This window comes from Lonchura striata, chromosome 24 (assembly GCF_046129695.1).
Source record: "Lonchura striata isolate bLonStr1 chromosome 24, bLonStr1.mat, whole genome shotgun sequence".
NCBI classification, from domain to species: Eukaryota; Metazoa; Chordata; class Aves; order Passeriformes; family Estrildidae; genus Lonchura; species Lonchura striata.
This window is the reverse complement of record NC_134626.1, coordinates 8,171,816-8,177,826: the sequence shown is the minus strand read 5'-3', so window position 1 is coordinate 8,177,826 and position 6,011 is coordinate 8,171,816. Positions and strand designations below refer to the sequence as shown.

The 6,011-nt window shown below is 49.8% G+C and overlaps 1 long non-coding RNA gene across 1 annotated transcript; it reads left to right on the top strand.

Moving 5' to 3' along the window:
• Positions 1 to 1,191: 1,191 nt before the first annotated feature.
• LOC144247440 (uncharacterized) lies at positions 1,192 to 1,894 on the top strand. Its single transcript, XR_013341157.1, has 2 exons — positions 1,192 to 1,393; positions 1,471 to 1,894. It is a non-coding gene; the product is annotated as an uncharacterized LOC144247440 (long non-coding RNA).
• The last annotated feature ends 4,117 nt before the right edge of the window (positions 1,895 to 6,011 follow it).

Below are 6,011 nucleotides of genomic sequence, written 5' to 3'. Positions count from 1 at the left end.
TTTTCTTTATCTTTTCTACAACCAATCCTCCCTCCGGGACATATCTTCTGTCTATGGACCATTGAGTGTCACTGCATGGCTGATAAAAGGACTTCATTCCATTGGGCGAAGCTTCATCTAGAGGCAGGAGCCAAGCATTCCTACCTGGATGCAATCTGAGATTTCTGGAACACCACAGCAGCCTTTCCCTCTGGATTCCCAGAGGAGCAGCTTTCTTCCCCACTGCATTCCCAGAGGAGCAGCTTTCTTCCCACTGCATTCCCAGAGGAGCAGCTTCCTTCCCCCTGCATTCCCAGAGGAGCCCAGGCCCATCTCCCCCAGCCCTGGAGCTCCAGAGGAAAACTCCCCCCTTGTCCAGGATCCTGCTCCAGAAGAAGCACAGCTGGCACTGCAGTCACCATGGGATGGGACTGCTGCCACCACCCTGACCCACAGGGTGTTAGGTCGTATTTCTGACTCTGTGATGATTTGGTTGGAAATTATTTCGGAAATGAATGGGAAGTTTCAGATGGGGAGGATTTGGGAGAGGAAGGTTAGGGAATGGAATGTTTGGAAAGGGATGATTTGGGTGGGGTTGATATCAGTGGGGGAGATTTGGGAAGGGATTTTTTGGGCAGGGAGGATTTGGGAAAGGGATGATTTGCGTGGGAATGATTTTTGAAAGACATGACTCGGGAAAGGACATTTTTGCGGAGGAGGACTTGGGAATGGAAGGGTTGGGAATAGAATGTTTGGAAAGGGATGATTTGGTTTGGGAAAGGGATGATCTGGGTGGTAATTATTTGGGAAGGGAACTTTCGGGTGGGGAGGATTTGGGACTGGACTTTCTGGGTACAGAGGGTTTGGCAAAGGGATGATTTGGGTGGGAATGACTTTGAAAGGGAAGGTTAGCAAATATAATGTTTGGAAAGGGATGATTTGGGTGGGGATGATTTGGGAAGGCAATGTCTAGGTATGGGAGCTTTGGGATAGGGATGATTTTGGTGGAAATTATTTGGGAAGTTTTTGGTAGGGAGAACTATGGAATGGAAGGTTAGCAAATATAATGTTTGGAAAGGGTGATTTGGGTGGGGATGATATGGATGGGGAAATTTTGGGAAGTTTTGGGTGGGGAGGATTTGGGAAAGGAACATTTGGAATAGAATGTTTCGGTAGGGAGGGTGTAGGCAGGGAGGATTTGGGGAATGGAAGGTTTGGGAAGGGATGATCTGAGTGGGGATCATATGGGTGGGGATGTTTGGGAAGGGCCCTGTGCAAGCCAATGCTGTCCTCCAACACATGTGTGGCAGGATGTGACCTGATCCCAGGGCCTGATCCCCACATCCACAGGTCACCTGCTGCTCCACGCAGCACGGCTGTGATGAGTCCATGGGTGGCTGTCCCAGATTGAAAGGCAAGATGTATTCTATTTGCCATCTGTGTTGCAGTTGTCTTCTGTTAAGTGGGCAGTTTTCCTTACCTCTTCCACAGCCATTTCTTCCTCTAGGGAGACATCTGCTGATAATGGGCTATTGAATGTCACTGAGTGACTGATAAGAATTATAACATCCCATTCTGAGATGCTCTGCCCAGAGGGAGGAGCCAAGCATTCCTAACTGGATATAATCTGGGTTTTGGGGACGTCAGAGGCAGCCTTTCCACAGGTTCCCAAGACAAACAGCTGGGGTTTTCCACTGGGCCTTCAGAGGAAGACTACACCCTTCTACAGGATCACTGCTCCAACAGAACCACATCTGCCACTCCAGGAGGACTGCAGCCATTCCAATTTGGACTGCTACCAACATGGTGGCCAAAGGGGTGTCAGGCTGTATTCTGACTCTGTCAGTGGTTTTTATTTTTTATTATTGCATGCATTTTGTTTTTTCCCCTTTTCCTAATAAAATGTATTTCTGACCTGGAGTCTCTCACTGGTTCTGCTTTCAAACCAGAACAGTGGTACAGGCGAGGTAAGAGCCACTCTTTATCACACTGTCCCTAATCCATCCTGTAGATGAGTGACTGCCTCCCTGTTTGCCAGAGAGTGCTGGGAGAGCTGTCACTGCTTCCCAGGGATTGCTGAGGAGCAGCCACTGTATTGGATGGCCCTGTCACCATGTGAGGGATGTATGGTGTGAGCAGCCTCTGGCATTAGCAGGCTGTGCAAGTGTTGGCTGCATCAAGGGCCACCAAGGTCCCCATCCCCACAGGTGCAGCGGGGACAGGGCTGGGGCTAATGGCCTCACTCAGCAATGCCTTCTCCAGAAAGCCAGAACACAAGGGTCTGAGGTAGCCCTCAGCAGTGCAGGAGTGGGAAGGAGAAGTCCAAGATACTGTTATATCCTGGGCTTCAGGAAATGAGGAGATGCTTGGTGACACATCTGGTGAACGCTGCATTGGCACATGGTACTGGTGTGGAAGCTTCTACCTAATGCTTTGTGTCTGTTGGATTTGATAGTGTCTTTAGAGGGATCAAGGATATAGGCAGGTGACTGGGGCTGGACAGTTTGGGGTTTTTCCCACAGAAAATGTTGTTTTGCTAATCTTGAAAACATCTAAAATTATCTTGGGAAAAAATACTTCTTTAGAAAAAATGTGGGATTCAAGAGGTTCCAGATTTCTAACATGACCCCTTTGGAAGCCATAAGATTAGAGCAGTTCAGAATCTCTTTGTTCAGAGCTGGTCTGTGCTTCAAAAAGTAAAACTGATCCCTCTGCTCCTGCCTGGAGATGCAAACTCCTTCACTCCCCACATGTGCCTGTGGGGAGTGTGTTTGCTGGGCCTAGGCTCTTTGGAGATGTTTCTGTTTCTGGAAGGAGAACAGTGACCTAGTTCCAGTGAAAAGAGTTGGGATGTTCTGTACCAACCTGTCTGTGCAGCACCAGGCTCTGCACCAGTGTTTCCAAACTCTGCTGCAGCCTCTCCAAACTCTGCTCACTCACATTTGTGTGTTATTTATCTCTTGAATGGAAAAATAAGATAGATTTTTTTTTTTTTTTTTAATGTGCCCCCTCATTAAGATAATGCTGAACAGGAGAGCAGACCTGAGCAGTGTTGTCAGACTTGATTACAGGGATGCAGCCCAAAGAACATGTAGCTCTGGAAGCTCACTGCAAGGCCATCCATCACCCAGACCCAGCTGTCCCCATGCAGACAAAATGCCAGACCCCAGCAGAAAGAGGAGAGTGATTCTCTCAGCCCATCAAAGACCAAGCTACTCCTACCATTAATCCTTCCAGAGAATGTGGCTCCTTTCTTTCATAATGGCCTTAAATTTAAACAGGGCAGATTTAGAATATATATAAGGAAGGAACTTCTGTCTGTGAGGGTGGTGAAGCCCTGGCTCAGGTTGCCCAGAGAAGCTGTGGGTGTCCCATCCCTGGAATGTCCAAGGTCAGGCTGGATGGGGCTTGGAGCAACCTGAGATAGTAAAAGGTGTCTCTCTCCATGGCAGGGGGTGGGACTGGCTCAGCTTTAAGGTTCTGTCTAACTCCTGTAATTCTTGGGTAGCACTAAAAAGATTTTGGTTTCCTACTTACCTGTCTGCATTCCTGGGGCAGTCACTCAATTTCTGTCTCTCCAACTGCCCCAGTGGACCCTGGATTATTCACCACCAGGGACAAAGCCTGATGACAAGTCCAAAAGGATGATAAAGCTGTTCATGAACACCTGAAACTGTGTTTGCCTCTCTGAAAGATCATTCCTTTGGGCAAGACATTGAGGGGATGCTCTGCAGTTTGTGTGTGTTGGTGTGAACGTCCCCTTGGAGCAGCAAATAAATCCTCACCAACCTGCCGAAATTCAGATTAGTTCTTCCTTCCCCACAGGGATAAGATCAGATCCCTGCCCTGAAAATAGCTCATGACATGGACTTCTCCCCCTGTACCCATCCTGCAAAACAGCCTTTGTGCCCTGCCCTGGGAGCAGCCAGCATCAGAGGGTTAGTTGGGAAAGACCTCTGGCTGTGGCTATGGCCATGCAGAACGAGGACACAACCACCAACACAATGTGCAGTGACTGGGCCCATGATCTGTGAGGTGGGATAAGCAAGATCCTGAGGTGAGAGATGACCCTGGAATCCCCACTGCTTCCCAAAGGGTGTTACTGCCAGTTTGTTGTCACTACTGCTGGGGATGCATCCCGTGTCCCTTCTGTCACACACAAGGGGTTCTGCTCATAACACTGGGACACTGCTGGGTGCTGAGAGCAAGTGGATGGGTTCATCTTGGAAATGGCATTAAATAAATCCCTTTTCCATTCATGCAGTCTCCCACTGAGGTTTTACATCACTTTTTATCTTACCAAAAGGTAAAACAAGCATGTTTAAAAGGAGAATGGTCAAGATTACTTCAGATGGGAACCTTGTTGGATGTTGTGCCATCATGCCAGTCCCTGGACTGATACGTCTGTGTCTGAGACATGAATTTCCCACTCCCCTCCTCCAGCTCACTTCTCCTGTGATCCCATAGGAAACTATGCTGTCCATCTTAGTGGCTTTTCAAAACCCTCAGGAAATACCCTGATAAGGGCCTCCCACCACACACAAGGCTCTCTGGGCTCAGAAAAGGGATATTTCAGGAGCTCATGTCCAGGCTGGTGGGAACCTGTCGGCTCTTGCAATTCCCTCAGGCTGGAAACCTGACCAGGGTTTGTGACTCAAGGACTGCTCTGTGCATCACAACCTCTTGGTTTGTTGCAGCAGAAAATGGTGATATTTAAAGCCTTTCTTCCTACGAGGAAGTGGAGCACGCAATGAGAAGTTAATGACGGTGGCTGTGCCCTGCAGACTCTGGGCTCTGCCCTTCCCTGCCATCCTCTCTGCTCCCCATCAGTGCCACGTCTAGATAGTGGGGTTTGGCCCTGTTCGCCTGAACAGGAGGCAGCGGGGCAGGGGTGGGTCGGGCGAGGCACCTGCTGCTGCTCTTGGTGCACGGAGCAGCTGGAAGGAGTGATCCTCCCATGCTTGGTGCGGGAACAGAGGCCCTGCACTGCCTCCTCTGCTCCCGCTGCAGCCAGTGTCTCTGAGCCAAGCATTTCAGCAGCTGCAAAAAGGAGCTCAGCAGGTATTGATGGGGTTTGGTGCTGGGGTGAGCAATGGAGGTATCTGGCCCGGGTGGGCAGGAGACTGCTGCCCTTGCCCCAGCACACTCTTGTTGGTGCTGCTGGCGCTTGTGGAGGGATGAAGAGTTCCTGGGGCAGAGCAAAGCAGTTGGAGCCTACAGCATCCCAGCTTCTGGCATTTTAGAGAGAGGGCAATTAACAGCCCTGAGTTGAAAAAGTTTTGTTGCTGTCATGGCTTTCTGGCCATCCTGCTACTTTTCCTGATAGCTAAGTGACAGGATTTCTGGGGAAATGAAAGGGGTTGAGATGAGATCCTGAAAACCGGGATAGGAGGTTTGAATTTCCAGCTCAGGCAGCGCCCTGCAGGAGGTGACCAAGATGTGATCCCACAGGTTGCAGACCAACTGGCCACCTGCTTATCAAAGCCTGAGAATCTTAGGCTAGGTATCAGGAAAAGGTTCTTCTCCCAGAGGGTGGTCAGGTACTGAACATGTTCCCCAAGGAATGGTCACAGCCCCAATGCTGCCAGAGCTCCAGAAACATTTGGACAATGCTCTCAGGGACACAGTGGGATTGTTGACAGGGGTTTGACTTTGATGATGCTTGTGGGTCCCTTCCAGCTCAGGATATTCCAGGATTCATTGATTCTGTGATACTATGAGAAGCAACCATGATGGATGTTCCCACTGATCCCTGGGCAATGCTTTTCCTTCCAAGTTGGAGGTTGGTGACCTTGGCCAAACTGCAGTTGCTGCTTCAAGCCTCCTCCTATGCAGGGGATTTGGGCTTGCATGTCAGAAACACACAGTCAGAACCCTGGCACTGGCTTCCCTGCTTGCTGCTCCTGCCTGGGATGTTGGGGTGCTGGGCTATACCACAGCACAGGCTGCATGATCTTCAGAGTCCCCACCCCATCCAGCACTTCAGTGTTCCACCCAATCAAGAATGAGAAATGCAGTTAAGTGCCATAAAC